The sequence below is a fragment of the Sus scrofa genome, chromosome 4 (genome assembly GCF_054392235.1).
Source record: "Sus scrofa isolate SSC_HxYL_T2T_F1_AM1 chromosome 4, Sscrofa_HxYL_maternal_Yorkshire_Landrace_v2.0, whole genome shotgun sequence".
NCBI lineage: Eukaryota > Metazoa > Chordata > Mammalia > Artiodactyla > Suidae > Sus > Sus scrofa.
In genome coordinates this window covers 125787559-125801999 of record NC_139386.1, presented here as the reverse complement: position 1 = coordinate 125801999, position 14441 = coordinate 125787559, and the positions used below count along the sequence as shown (strand labels likewise).

The window sequence follows — 14441 nt, the reverse complement described above, 5'->3', positions numbered from 1 at the left end:
ATTAATATTAAAATTCTATTTTAAAATTAATATTAAAATTCTATTTTGATATGCATAAAAGATTTCATCATATAGCTATATCCTATTTTACCTACTTCCCAATTTTTCCACTCTGAGGTATTTCCAGGTTCCATTATAAATACACTGGACTAAATCCTTTCACGTAATTAGCGTTCATAATTCCCTTGACTTTGTTGCTAGGTGCTGTGTTTATGGAAAAAATATGAATTCTTTTAAAGCCAACAAACAAAATCAGACATTTAGAAGACACAACCCCTTAGAAGGGTTAGTAGTCAATAGCCCTGGGCCTGACCCTAGTGGAAACTTATGGTGTTGTATGTTATCATGGGAATAACAGCTGAAGGAGATAGATTTTTCAGTTGGTGCAACACAGAAGCAAAGGCAACCACAATCCAACCGCCAGCCTCTAACATCTCCCCTCGCCCAGAGCACACGGGGCTTGCAGGGCTCACTCATGGGTGGACCGCCCTCCGTACGCTCCTGCAAAATCTGGTTCCTGCACAATGTTTAATCTAAGCTGATGTTATTCCTAATGGGATTTCCCCGAACCTTATATATCACGGAGATCCCTATTAAAGGAGAAAACGATAATGCTGTTACACTGGTGCCACAGTCATTTCCAAATAATTAAGAAACAGACAATAACCTGGCACTATACATAAGAACCAGGAGGTGCAGTTGAAGTCAGTCATTCTATAAATGTTAGGACAGTCATATTAGTCCTCTCATGTTTAACCACCAAACCACAACTTATTAATACTGCTTCCTCCATCCACAATATACTTCCCATTCATCTCACACATATTAGCTCCAGCTCTTGAGAGAATTAATTTCCTTATTCATCTTTCCTTGGGATTTTATATATACCTCTATTTGGACTGTTCAACAGAAATGTATTAAATGAATGAATGAATGAATATTATTTGTTATATAACTAGATAATATGATTAAAAGTACTTTGAAATGTCAGGAGTGTTATACAAAGACTCACTAGTTACAAAAGAGGGCTACATACTGCTAAGAGAACAAAAGGTCACTACTTAAAATACAGATATGCTTTTTATAAAGCATCCTTATATAATCTTTAGCTTATCATCTGAGAGCTATATATTTATTTTACACAATTAAATTTCCTTAAACTTTGCCAAAGTTTTCCTGTGATTATGTTGCAATCAATCCTTATAGAAAAAGGTATAATTTACAAATTCTTAGGTAATTTTGTCCGTTTGTTTGTTTTCTGGTCACGTCTGTGGCATGTGGAAGTCCCCACCCAGGCCAGGGATCGAACCTGCGTCACAGCAGAGGCCCAAGTCGCTGCAATGACAATGCTGGATCCTTAACCCACTGCACACACAAGAGAGCTCCTCTTAGGTTACTTTTATTGCAGCAGTTCTTCAAAACCCAGCGGCTTTTTAATTTATGCCTTTATTTCAAATTTAATCTGTTTAAAGTGTGATAAATTAAAGAAAATGTTTAGCAAGGTGAGTTAGAGGTTAGAGGTAATTTCAAATTTTACTTCCTAGATTTTTGTGTCATTTTATGGGATGAACTTAATAGTCTAAAACAGCTTATAAAGAATAAGGGAAAAGAGGAAGACGAATAGTTGTAAATCCGAATTTTGTTAAAACTGTATGGCTAGGAATGAGCATTAACAAAAATATGTTTTAGGATATGGAATTACTAACAATGTGAATCCTGCATAAATACATTTTTATGGTTATGCCATTAACTTTGAATTATCCATATTGGAATGGTAAGAGCCACTAATACATAAGAACATTCAAAATTGAGTATATTTTTCTTTGGATGCAATCAGGGTTACAAGTGTACACTCTTAACCGTCTTCATTTCTGATATTTTATTTTAGATTAAAGTGATGCTTGATGAGTATTCTGCTGGCTACTCACAGGTAAGGATAAGACGCAAGGCATCAATGGGTCACTAAATAAACATCTTACTCAACATTTAAAACACAAATACACTAACAGAGTACCTTATACCATATTTGTGAGTTTGATCAGTATTAAATCGGGGTGAGTCCCATGTCAGTGAGCCAGCAGCAGCTCTAAATAAACTGTAAAGATGATCAGTCTAATTCCCTTTATATTATTTTCTTGTTGTTCATTGTTACAGTTGTTGCTCAGTGAACATGTGAACTTGTATAACATGCAGATTTTAGGAGTTCCCATCATGGTGCAGTGGTTAACGAATCCGACTAGGAACCATGAGGTTGCCGGTTCAATCCCTGCCCTTGCTCAGTGGGTTAACGATCTACTGTTTCCGTGAGCTGTGGTGTAGGTTGCAGACGTGGCTCGAATCCCACGTTGCTGTGGCTCTGGCGTAGGCCAGCAGCAGCAGCTCCGATTAGACCCCTAGCCTGGGAACCTCCATATGCCGCAGGAGCGGCCCTAGAAATGGCAAAAAGACAAAAAACAACAACAACAAAAAACAAACAAACCATGCAGATTTTAGTGGAACATCATCAGCCATTTGTATCTAATTTGCATAGTAGTGGGTGGGCTGTATGTTGTGAAGCCAGTTCACAATGACCTTTCCCTTATTTGGTGATATTCACTCATCCATTCATTCAGTCAACAAATATTTATCCACACATTATCTTAGTTGTTGGAGCAAGTAAGTAAATAAGTACAGTAACTAAGACAAAGTTACAGTTCTCAAGAAGTTTTCATCCAAGTGGGAAATAGAAGAAGGGAAACAGAAATAAATATGTAATACGGTTTCAAGTAGGTAACAGAAAATTTACAGCAGGGTAAGAAGAAAAGGGGGAAAACTGGGCTGTGGGTAAGGTCAGTGGGATGGGTCTCTCTTGGGCTGAGCCTGTGAAAGTCATGTTAAATTTATGTACATTCTATGACCAACAGGAATCATCACTTTGCTTCTGGAGTGCCTTAAAATTATTTTAATTTTTTTCTCTATTCTTAGATTTTGAGTTGTTCCAAGTCAGATATCATGTATTTTTTCATCATGCAATATCATCCATTGAACCAAACATAATACTAGTAAACAGTAGTCACAGTGGATGGACTAATCGTTGACTGAAATAGTCATTGCTTTAAACTTTATTAGAATGAGGTGTGACTTCAGAGCAAATGCTATGTTCGTATGTTTTGCCTGATCACTACCTGTTTCTACTACCTAGTTTTATGTACAGCACAGTAACAGGAAATTGAAATGCAGATGTTAGGTGGCTGGTAGAAAGACTATTTCTTCGTCAAGTGATTCATTTACACAACCCTTACTGTATGCTTCAGATTCCTTGCAAAACTACGTAACTGCTATGTTTTCTGAGATCACTCACCAGTAGTCAAAACCGCAAATGTTTTCCCTCATGTTCAAATGGGTTACAGCTACAAAGTGAGATTTAAGGAGAAAAGGAAGAAAGGAAGGGAGAGAGGGAGGGAAGGAGGATACACAGACAAGCAGGCAGGCTAAAGAGGAATAGACCTAAGAAGCTGAAGTAATTCCTCCAAAGCATCATGACATTTGGTTTTTGTTACAAATTAAATATCGCCATCTGTTTAGAATGGTTTAAGAATGATGGGTAGTTTTTCTTTTTCAGACATATATGCAGAATAGTATAGGATTAACTGAATGTCTGTTTTTATTAAGAAAACATTAAGTTTCTACTTAAAGCTTTATAATGCTTATGCTAGAGCAGGAATTCAGAGAAACACAACTCCACAGTCCTAAGGGAACAATTTCGGTGCTATCCGTCTATGATCTAGGAAATTTTGCATGAGAAGAAAAAACACTTTCTTTCTCTTCTCTTCAAGTTTTATATTTCCAGATTCTTTTTATTCCACCTGAGACGCTACTGAGATAATCACTGTTAATTATCTTCTGCTTATATACCTAGGAACACGGAGAACACACTGGTTCTTTCTGGGCCTTGATTCACCCCTCTTGCACTGCTGTGCTCTTTAGAGCTCCGAGGTCTGAACTGCCTCCTTCAAATGATGACATATCTCCTCTGTCTAGGAGTCCGTTCTCCCCTTTCTGTTTTACCAGACACACACACACACAATTTAATAAAGACATTAAAGGTGGTAGCAATATGAAAGTAGGACTGGGAATAGTAGCATTACAGGCAAACCTCTGAAGAAGGCCTGATCACTTAGTTTGGTTCTCTGTCTTAAAGGGTTCTTCATCTGCTCCAAGACAAGCACCCTGTCTTCATACTTCAGCATGAAGACAATTCAGGATCGTCATTGACAAATGAGAGTGGTGCTACATCATATGACAGAGACTAAATGTGTATCATTTATTGGGTCCTGTCATACTGTAAGCAGTAATATAAATCATAAGCTCTGGGAAAATACACTGTAAATGAGGAGTGAATAAATAAAGTCCTTATTATTATTGATGGACACACTGAAAAACATAAAGAAGCTACTTCTTAATATGGTAAATCACTGATATTCATAGACTACACATGTGAATATTACCTGTCTCTGAATGACCCTAAAGAACATGCATTAATGCATAATTTTATAAGAAATTTGGATCATGCCTTGAGGTTGGTGTGAGTCACTTGGCTAGGAAAGAGCCTAACCTTCAAGAGCTTTTCTAGCTAGCACCTACACTGAAGCACAGGCTTGACTTTCTTTCTTTCTTTCTTTTAACTTATAAGTACAAAATAAATTTTTTTTTTTTTTTGCCTTTTTGCTATTTCTTTGGGCCACTCCCGCGGCATATGGAGGTTCCCAGGCTAGGGGTCTAATTGGAGCTGTAGCCGCCAGCCTACACCAGAGCCCCAGCAATGCAGGATCTGAGCCGCATCTGCAACCTACACTACAGCTCACAGCAACGCCGGATCGTTAACCCACTGAGCAAGGGCAGGGACCGAACCCGCAACCCCATGGTTCCTAGTCGGATTTGTTAACCACTGCGCCACGACGGGAACTCCCAAAATAATTTTTTAACTGCTCAAAAACCTTTGTGTAGAGTGATCCCTGGAAGAAATTAGCCAACAACAGCTAATTTCATGATGGAATTAAGGAAAAGACAAAATGGTTTTGTAACATTGATATATCTTAGAAAATGGAAGTTCTGGATCAATGTGATGGTGAGTCAGGCAAAAAAGAAGTACACCATATGCTCTATATGGGAAACGAGAAAAAGCGATGTTTGAAAACATTTCAGCCGGTGCTCAATTCAGAATTTATCTTAATAGCATTATAAATGCCTCTAGTTCTGTTTCTATAGAATCATTAGGGGTCTTTAGGGATCATTTAAATATTTCAGCTACACGTTCCTGCTTTTTATGAGGAAAATCACATATGATAGTGGTACGTAGGGACTTGAGAAGGTCTTGGAACATATCCCTCATTAATATCTGAGTCTCAGCACTTGTAGCTTTACTTTTCTCCTATAATGTTTTGTTAATTCTTCAGTAATTGCTAAAATTTGGCTTATTCAGCTTATTATGGAACTCTTTTTGAAGATGCAAAGTTTTCTTGAAATTTATTGGGTTTTTTCCTTTTTTTTCTTTTTCTTTTTTTTTTTTTTTTTTTCTTTTAGGACCACAGGTATGGCATATGGAAGTTCCTGGGCTGGGTGTTGAATTGGAGCTGTAGCTGCCAGCCTACGCCACAGCCACAGCGACACCACATCTGAGCTAAGTCTGTGACCGGCACCACAGCTCATGGCAACACCGGATCCTTAACCCACTGAGCAGGGCCAGGGATCTAACCCACGTCCTCATGGATTCTAGTTGGGTTCGTTACCACTGAGCCACAACTGGAATTCTGAAAGTTATATTTGACACTCTACTACATAGAAACTTAGGACTTACGATACCTTAATAACTGCATCTTCTCAGATATCCAAGTGCTAGCTTGGGTCATGGCTAAAATCGTACCCCAGCTGGTGCTGAGTCCCGCTGCTTGGTCATTTTTTTTTTTTTTTGGACTAGTTTTTGAAAACTATGACAGACATTATGGATTTCAAACATGCACAACACTGTCTGTGGCCATGCATAGTTCATAGTCGAAGAGGGCAGAGAGGGTCCATGTAGCCACAGGATTGGCCAGTGGGAGTATGGGAGGCAGCAAGACATTATGAAAAGAATATGGGTTTGGGATTGGCTAACCTTCCGTTTTCCTGGCTCCATCACTTACCAGCTATGTGGCGGATCCCTAGCATAAAGCAGGAGCTCAAGATACCAACTAAGCTGCACAAACTGCTGCCCGATTAGAGAAGGGAAAGGTCAGTTAGGGGAGGAGTGATCAGCAGAGAGAAGAACAAACAAGCTTGACTGGGCAGATGTTGGAATGAAATAGGTGCCATGGCCCAAGCGTGATCAAAAGTGCAATGGGGAACAAGAAAGTTGGGTGTATACTGCAGAAAGCAGGGCATGTAAGCACTGTGACACGGCAGGTTTGTGGAAGGGTGAGGGGAAATCAGATCAAAACCGTAGATTCTGAAAGAAAGACAGGTTGCCTGCTTCGGTGATAAGCTTCTAGAGAGGGCACTTCCTTTGTTTTCCATCATGCTTTCCTCTGCAATATGTACAGGAAGCTCTGCTGTCAGCTTTTCATAGAGGCTGCTTCCTAAATTTAATTAGAAGATGCTTCCTAACACGGAAGCAGAGCCTCCCCTCTTCTTTCCATGGCTGCAGTTTATCTAATTAAACTCAGCTCATCAAATTTCTGGCTTAGTTGTGTTCAACACTAGCTGTGTATCAGAACCACTTCTGGAATTAGATACGCACACATACACACAGGTGCATGTGCACACACACACTCCTTGGGCCAAGACTTCTGGAAGAATCTAGGGAAGAGAGGTCTGTGAATCCTTTTATTTATTTATTTATTTATTTATTTATTTTTTTGTCTTTTTAGGGCCGTACCCGCAGCACACGGAGGTTCCCAGACTGGGGGTCAAATCAGAGCTGTAGCCACCAGCCTACGCCACAGCCATAGCAACGTGGGATCCAAGCCACATCTGTGACCTACACCACAGCTCATGGCAACGCCAGATCCTTAACTCACTGAGCAAAGCCAGGATCTGAACCTGCATCCTAATGGATGCTAGTTGGGTTCGCTAACCACTGAGCCACAATGGGAACGTCCATGCATCTTTTTAAAAGAGTTTCACAAGTGATTCTAATCTTTAGAAATGACTGAATGAGAACTTTTAGTTCATATCTTCTTTCTCAACAATTTTCTAAAACATAGGTCAAAGATAGTCATTTGTTCAGATACCATATCATCTTTGTTTCTCCTTGGGATATCTGCACATTTCTTCTTAAAGTAATGGAATAGATCATCTTGTGGAGTTAATTGTAGAAGTGGCAAAACCCACGAGTCTAATTCATTTCCCACAGCTCCCTCTGAGGCACCGGGTCCCCAGTCTTCTGCATTATTTCCCACTTGGTCAGTTCAGCAGACTGGACCAAAGACAACTCTCCACTTCTCACATTTAAAATAGCACACTGGAATATACAACAGTAGGGTTGCTGCACTCCTAAAAGTAGTCCACATGCCCTTTTGAGGCAAAGACACAGCACAGTGTCCTCTTTCTAATTTTCTTCTTCCTTTCCTCCACGTCCATCCCAGTGATTTGAGGCTACCCAGGCCTCCATCTCCCTTTAACTCCCATGGACTATTTTTTATTTTACTTTTTAGGGCCGTACCTGTGGCATATGGAAGCTCCCAGGCTAGGGGTTGAATCAGAGCTGAAGCTGCTAGTCTACACCACAGCCACAGCCAACGGTGGATCCAAGTTGCATCTGCAACCTATGCTGCAGCTCATGGAAATGCTGGATCCTTAATCCAGTGAGAGAGGCCAGGGATTGAACCCAAGTCCTCATGGATACTAGTTGGGTTCTTAACCCACTTAGCCACAACAGAAACTCCTCTCATGGGCTATTTTCTTTATTCAATGCCTTAGGACCTATCTTATATCTCATTTTCTCTCTTTAAGGAAACTGGTTTCATAAATCTAAGTCTATGAAGTTATAAATAGTTTAATGATTTTTCCTAAAGAACAGTCAAAGAGAATTCCAGAAAATAAGGTAAATGTTGCCATCTCATAGAATAACTCAATAATGGTGGATAATTCAGACACCACCGTACAATAGTAGGAAAGATATATTTGAGCAAGTGTCTCTCACCCTGAAGACTATTCAAAGCCAAACTGAACTTGATACAGTATCTATGATTCTAAATCAATTTTGAAAATTTTGCAACAATGTTTAACAAATAATCACAAAATTACTTAAAGAACCAAATACAGTAAAACCACCAGCAATTAAGTGATGATGTTTATACCTAGTAGGTGCTCAAGAAGTGCTTTTGAATGAATGATTGTGCCATACATATAAATAATGCCAAGGAAAGAGAACTGAACCAGAAACCAGGAAGCCTGAGTTCTAGTCTCAGCTTAAGAATGAGATGAACATGGATAAGAAAAGGGAGGAAACAAGTGCTCAGAGAGATGGGAAATGAACCAGAAAAGTACAATTTTTAAAAGACAGGAAAATCATTTCAGGAAGAGATGCTAAGTAAGGTCAAATTCTGTGTGGGAGATGAGAAGGTAGAAGATTGTGAAAAGATTACTGGTGACACTTCTGATAGTATTTTGACTAGAGTGAGAGGATAGACAAAAGAAGTTTGGAAAGTATAAATGGCAAAGAACTGAAGACAGTTTTCTAGATGGAAATGAAGGAGTGAAAAAAAAATGGACAGGTGTTTTGAGAGGGTAGTAGGACTGGAGTAAGCTTTATCTCAGGCTTTTGATCATGCCTATAGGAGATGGGGAAGGGCCCAGGGTGGGGGAGGGATGAAGAATATCAATATAGGGAGAGAGTGAGATATTAAAGAAGTAGACAAGGTTGGGATTAAGCACTTGAGCAGAGATGTTTGTCTTAAATGGAGGAAGGACTCATATCTGCTATCAGGTTAGAAAGGAGAGTGCTGACTAGAAAGAAATATTCCTGGGAGAATGTGAGCAATGAGGAAGCAGAAGTCCTTGGGACCCTACCAAACCCTCCCGGTGTACTCCCTTTCCCAAGAAAGTACTAACCGCATCTCTCTGGGACCCCCACACAGGGGCCCAACTCTATGGTGTAATGGAGCCATTGACTTAGGTCTCCAAGACAGCTGCCTACTGTCTCCCACTGCTCTAAGGCAGAAGGCCTTCAAAAGACATCTTGGCTGATGGGCTGAGCTTCTCGGCCTTTTGTTAAGAAACCACTGAGACAGGTCTAAATGGAAGAATCATGACTCAACATATTTTTTGAAACTGGTTTCCAGCTAAGACAGTGCCTTAAATGAAATTAATGCAGAGCTGAGAAGAATTTTGAAGGACAACACGGCCAGGAACCTCTCAGTCTGGCAGAATGGCTAAGGGTAGCTTAACAGTTGAACACACTGAGCGAGATGAACAAGCTTGGCTGTGTCGATACAGGGCAAGGGCTATCAACTGGCAACAGGACCTGAACCTGTGGCAGCCAGACTGGCTAAAGAACTTGGATTACTTCACAGCAAGTGAGTTCCCACTAGACCGGCAAGCAGATGTGGTCTCTGCTTAGCTCCGCTGACAACTATACCTTGATTCTCTTCTTCCCCTTTTCTAAATGGGTGGCTCTTGCAGTACTGCAGTTGCTATGTATTCATATGTTACAGAACTTTGTGGATGAAGTAGTAGGACATCATGATCCCATTATTTTGACCTGCTATTTTAACCCAAAGATAGTGAGACGTGGGGGAAATAAGACTGAGTGGAAAAAACCCAAACAAAATAAAGGTTGAAAGTGAAAAGTTGTATAACTTTAAATCTTTACACTTGATGGCAATATTTAAAACTGTGAAAATGGATTCTGGGAAGATAGAAAGTTGCCAGGATAACTCACCACCTAAAGAAGTTTTGAGTTCCCCAGAGAAGAGAATAAGGGTGAGGTTTCACTGACACTGGGGAAGGGGAACAAGCAGAGATGCCAGCAAGCCTGAGGTTAACACAACAGGTTTTTGGCCACCCGAGAGGGCTCAGCCAGAAATGCTAGTGATGCTCCAGTCTTGTCCATCCGCCAGCATTTCACAAGGTCCTCTGGGAAGCTACCTGATCTTGCTAGGGCAGACAGACCTTGAAGGGTTGGATGGTAGAGAAGAGGTGGAATAAATTGTTCTAGCCATTCATATTTTAGGAGGAAATGGCCTTCTCCCACCTGTAACTAGAGTCTTAAGACCTGGTCTCATACCCTTCTCAGCAAAGGGGTTAAGGTATGCTGGAGGGTGATCAGTAGCTCAGGAGACAACCTTCTACTTGCTCGAGAGAACCCCATATCCTGGCCTGTTACTGAGTGACAAAACCTACACGTTATGGAAATCAACGACGAACTACTACCGATTTCATAGACTCTGTAAGGCGTGGGAAGGAGGTCAAGCTGAAGGAGTAGCTGCTGTTAAGGAAGAACTAATGAAGTAGATAGAGAAGAATGTTAATTTACATGTAATGAGTATTCTCAAGGAGCTTCAGTTAGAAAATAAAAATAATAATCACTTGACCTGACAATAATGATTTTCAGAATTCCAAAGTCAAATAGAGAAATTGACTGCTGAGAATTGAACTAGTTGTCTGGGTGATGAAATTAAAAGGAGGAAAAAGAAAATTAGCAATAAAATAAGAGACTTAGAGGAATATCAAGGTGACATAATAGGCAAAGAAGCGGAGTTCCAGATGGGGAAAATTGAGCAAGGAATAGAAGCGATAATCAAGGAAATAACAGAATAAAAATTCCCCGAGTTAAAGAAAGACTTGTGTCTTTTGAATGAATGGGCTCACTAAGACTCAGACAGGATTAATTTTACAGAAAGCCACACACCTAGACATAATCAGGGGAAATGTCTGACCTCCAATGCTAATGAAAAAAATTCTTTCTTCCACACAGAACAAAAAATAGTTTTCTTCACAAAAGAAAGATTATCCGACTATGCTATTAAAAGAAAAGGACTATGATCCAGGAATCTTTATACCAGCCACTCTAATACTCAAATGTTAAGGAAAGAGCACAATAGTTTCCAGCATTCAAGGATTCAGAAAATACGCCACCCATGTACTCTTATCTTATCTACAGAAAATACTCAAGGAGGTACTCCCAGCCTCATCAAAATTCAACCAGAAGTGAATCTTTTTTTCCAGAGAAGAGGGAAGGAGAATAGTACAATGCAATAGTGTCAAGCAACTTGTTTTAGTTTATTTGATGACAATCCTATACCTGTTATAAGATTTAGAAGCCATAAGACAGGATTCTAAATTAAATACATATACATATATTTTTCTTTTTCTTTATTAAACTAAGTTCAATAAAAATCTGCAACTAAATTTTTTTTCAACTATCCAGGAAAACCTAGGAATTGTGGAGGGAAGAAAGTAGAGGCAAGAAGGCAAGCAGAAGCCTAAAGGTTTTTAAAAGAAGTTGAAGGAGGAGGCGTTCAGGGCTGAAATGAACAAGCAGGCTGTTCTAAGAGGGCCATCATTATTACTGAACTTGATACAACGACTGAGAAATACTGCTTCACATACTGTGAACAGAAGAATCAAAGTCCATATTAGAGTAAAAATAACTAAATATAAAAGAACACAAGGGGGGAGAAACCAGCAAATCAAGTAAATAGTAAACACAAAATAACATTAAATCAAATAGATCAATTACCTCTATATGTGTGAATAGGCGGAATTCCTTATTAAAATAAAAAAAACAAACAAACATTCAGATTGGGGAGTTCCGCTTGTGGCACAGAGGAAGAGGACCTGACAAGAATCCATGAGGATGCAGGTTCAATCCTTGGTCTCACTCAGTGGGTTAAGGACCCAGAGTGGCCATGAGCTGTGGTCTAGTTCGCGGATACAGCTTGGATCTGGCATTGCTGTGGCTGTGATGTAGTCCAGTAGCTGTAGCTCTGATTTGACCCCTAGCTTGGGAACTTCCATATGCTGCAGGTATGGCTCTAAAGAGCAAATAAATAAATAAAAAGTCAGATTGGGTTTAAAAAATCTAGTCAAATAACTAAAGTAGGAAAAAAGAAGTAAAAGAATGCAGGTATTACAATTTAACTTTAAGAAAAGAGTGAAAATCTAGACCAAAAGCATTAATGGAGATAAGGAACAGTATTATACGGTGGTAACAGACATGATTCCCAAAACTATATGAATAAACTATGTAGCAAACAAGATAAGGCATATAAACTATAAGACATATGGTTAATGTAAAGCTTATAGCTCTAGGAAACAAATAGGAATTTATGTGAAAACACACTGATAATGGGAGATATTAATAGAGGTCTTTTAGATCTCCACTGAAAAACAATCAAGGATGTAGATAATCTGAATGACACAATTAACAAGCTTGATGTAACAGATAACTGTGGAATTATGTAACACATGTAGCATGAACTTTCCTCAGAGAGTAATGTGAATACACTGGACATACAATTAGCCACAAGAAGAACATCTCAGTGGTTTCCCCCCAAAGAGTGGTTTTATTCACTGAGTTCTTTGATTAGAAATCAAGAAATTTATGCATTAACCACCAAAAAGTGACCTACCACACTCTTTCACCCATTGCTGATATTGTAGGACAGTGACAACAAAGGAGAGTTATAGAGCTTTCAGGAGATGGAGAGGATACTGAGGCATCAAGGTCTTGCCTGCACGTTTCTCCTGAGTCAGCTGTACTCACATTCCTGTGGTTTGGCTCAAGCCAACATTTCTCTCATTTGACTTAAGTTTTTATATTTTCATCCAAAAAAGGGGCCACACATCCATGCAGACATGTATACTGGGTTTATAAAAACACCTTCAATTATGTCATGTTGAACTGCAAAGACCCTAAATTAATGCAGATATCCTCAGATTTATATCCACATGCATAAGTCTTGACAAGTTAGATTTTTCTCATGAATCCTTCTTTTTTTTTTTTTTTTTTCCCCAGAGTAGCATAATCTAAGAAAGAAAAATTTGTTGAGTATAACCAACATCATGAATATTTTCTCAGGTCAGTTTCCCAAAGCAATAGAAATTAGAGCAAAAATAAACCCACGGGACCTAACCAAACTGAAAAGCTTTTGCACAGCAAAGGAAACCAACAAGAAAACAAAAAGACAACTTTCAGAATGGGAGAAAATAGTTTCAAATGATGCAACGGACAAGGGCGTAATCTCTAGAATATATAAACAACTTATACAATCCAACAGCAAAAAAGCCAACAACGCAATGGAAAAATGGGCAAAAGACCTGAATAGGCATTTATCCAAGGAAGATATAAAGATGGCCAGCAAACACATGAAAAAATGCTCAACATCGCTGATTATAAGAGAAATGCAAATCAAAACTACCATGAGATACCACCTCACACCAGTCAGAATGGCCATCATTAATAAATCCACAAATAACAAGTGCTAGAGGGGCTGTGGAGAAAAGGGAACCCTCCTGCACTGTTGGTGGGAATGTAAACTGGTACAGCCACTATGGAGAACAGTTTGGAGATACCTTAGAAATCTATACATAGACCTTCCATATGACCCCGCAATCCCACTCTTGGGCATATATCTGGACAAAACTCTACTTAAAAGAGACACATGCACCCGCATGTTCATTGCAGCACTATTCACAATAGCCAGGACATGGAAACAACCCAAATGTCCATCGACAGATGATTGGATTCGGAAGATGTGACATATATATACACAATGGAATAGCACTCAGCCATAAAAAAGAATGACATAATGCCATTTGCAGCAACATGGATGGAACTAGAGACTCTCATCCTGAGTGAAATGAGCCAGAAAGACAAAGACAAATACCATATGATATCACTTATAACTGGAATCTAATATCCAGCACAAATGAACATCTCCTTAGAAAAGAAAATCATGGACTTGGAGAAGAGACCTGTGGCTGCCTGATGGGAGGGGGAGGGAGTGGGAGGGATCGGGAGCTTGGGCTTATCAGACACAACTTAGAATAGATTTACAAGGAGATCCTGCTGAGTAGCATTGAGAACTTTGTCTAGATACTCCTGTTGCAACAGAACAAAGGGTGGGGGAAAAAAATGTAATTGTAATGTATACCTGTAAAGATAACCTGATCCCCTTGCTGTACAGTGGGAAAATAAAAAAAAAAAAATTAAATAAAAAAAAAAGAAAAGAAAAATGTGTTGAGTATAGAATATACCTGGGAACCCATGGAATTTTCAAGTTTTTAAATTCATTCACTGAACACAGACTACATCATTAAAAATCAACATTTTGAGTTATCTGGCTTAGCACTGAAAAAGGTGAAATTTACCTTAAAGACTTCTTAGTTCTCCCTACAAAGTTAATAGTTCTCATTTCCTTTATCTCAAAGCAGATAAGCATGATAATCTGATAAGAACAGCTGGTTTCTGGGTCAGTCAT

General features: G+C 39.2%; 1 protein-coding gene across 2 annotated transcripts in view; it reads right to left on the bottom strand.

Moving 5' to 3' along the window:
* Window positions 1-14441, bottom strand: part of DPYD (dihydropyrimidine dehydrogenase) — a 783111-nt gene that overhangs the window by 221387 nt on the left and 547283 nt on the right.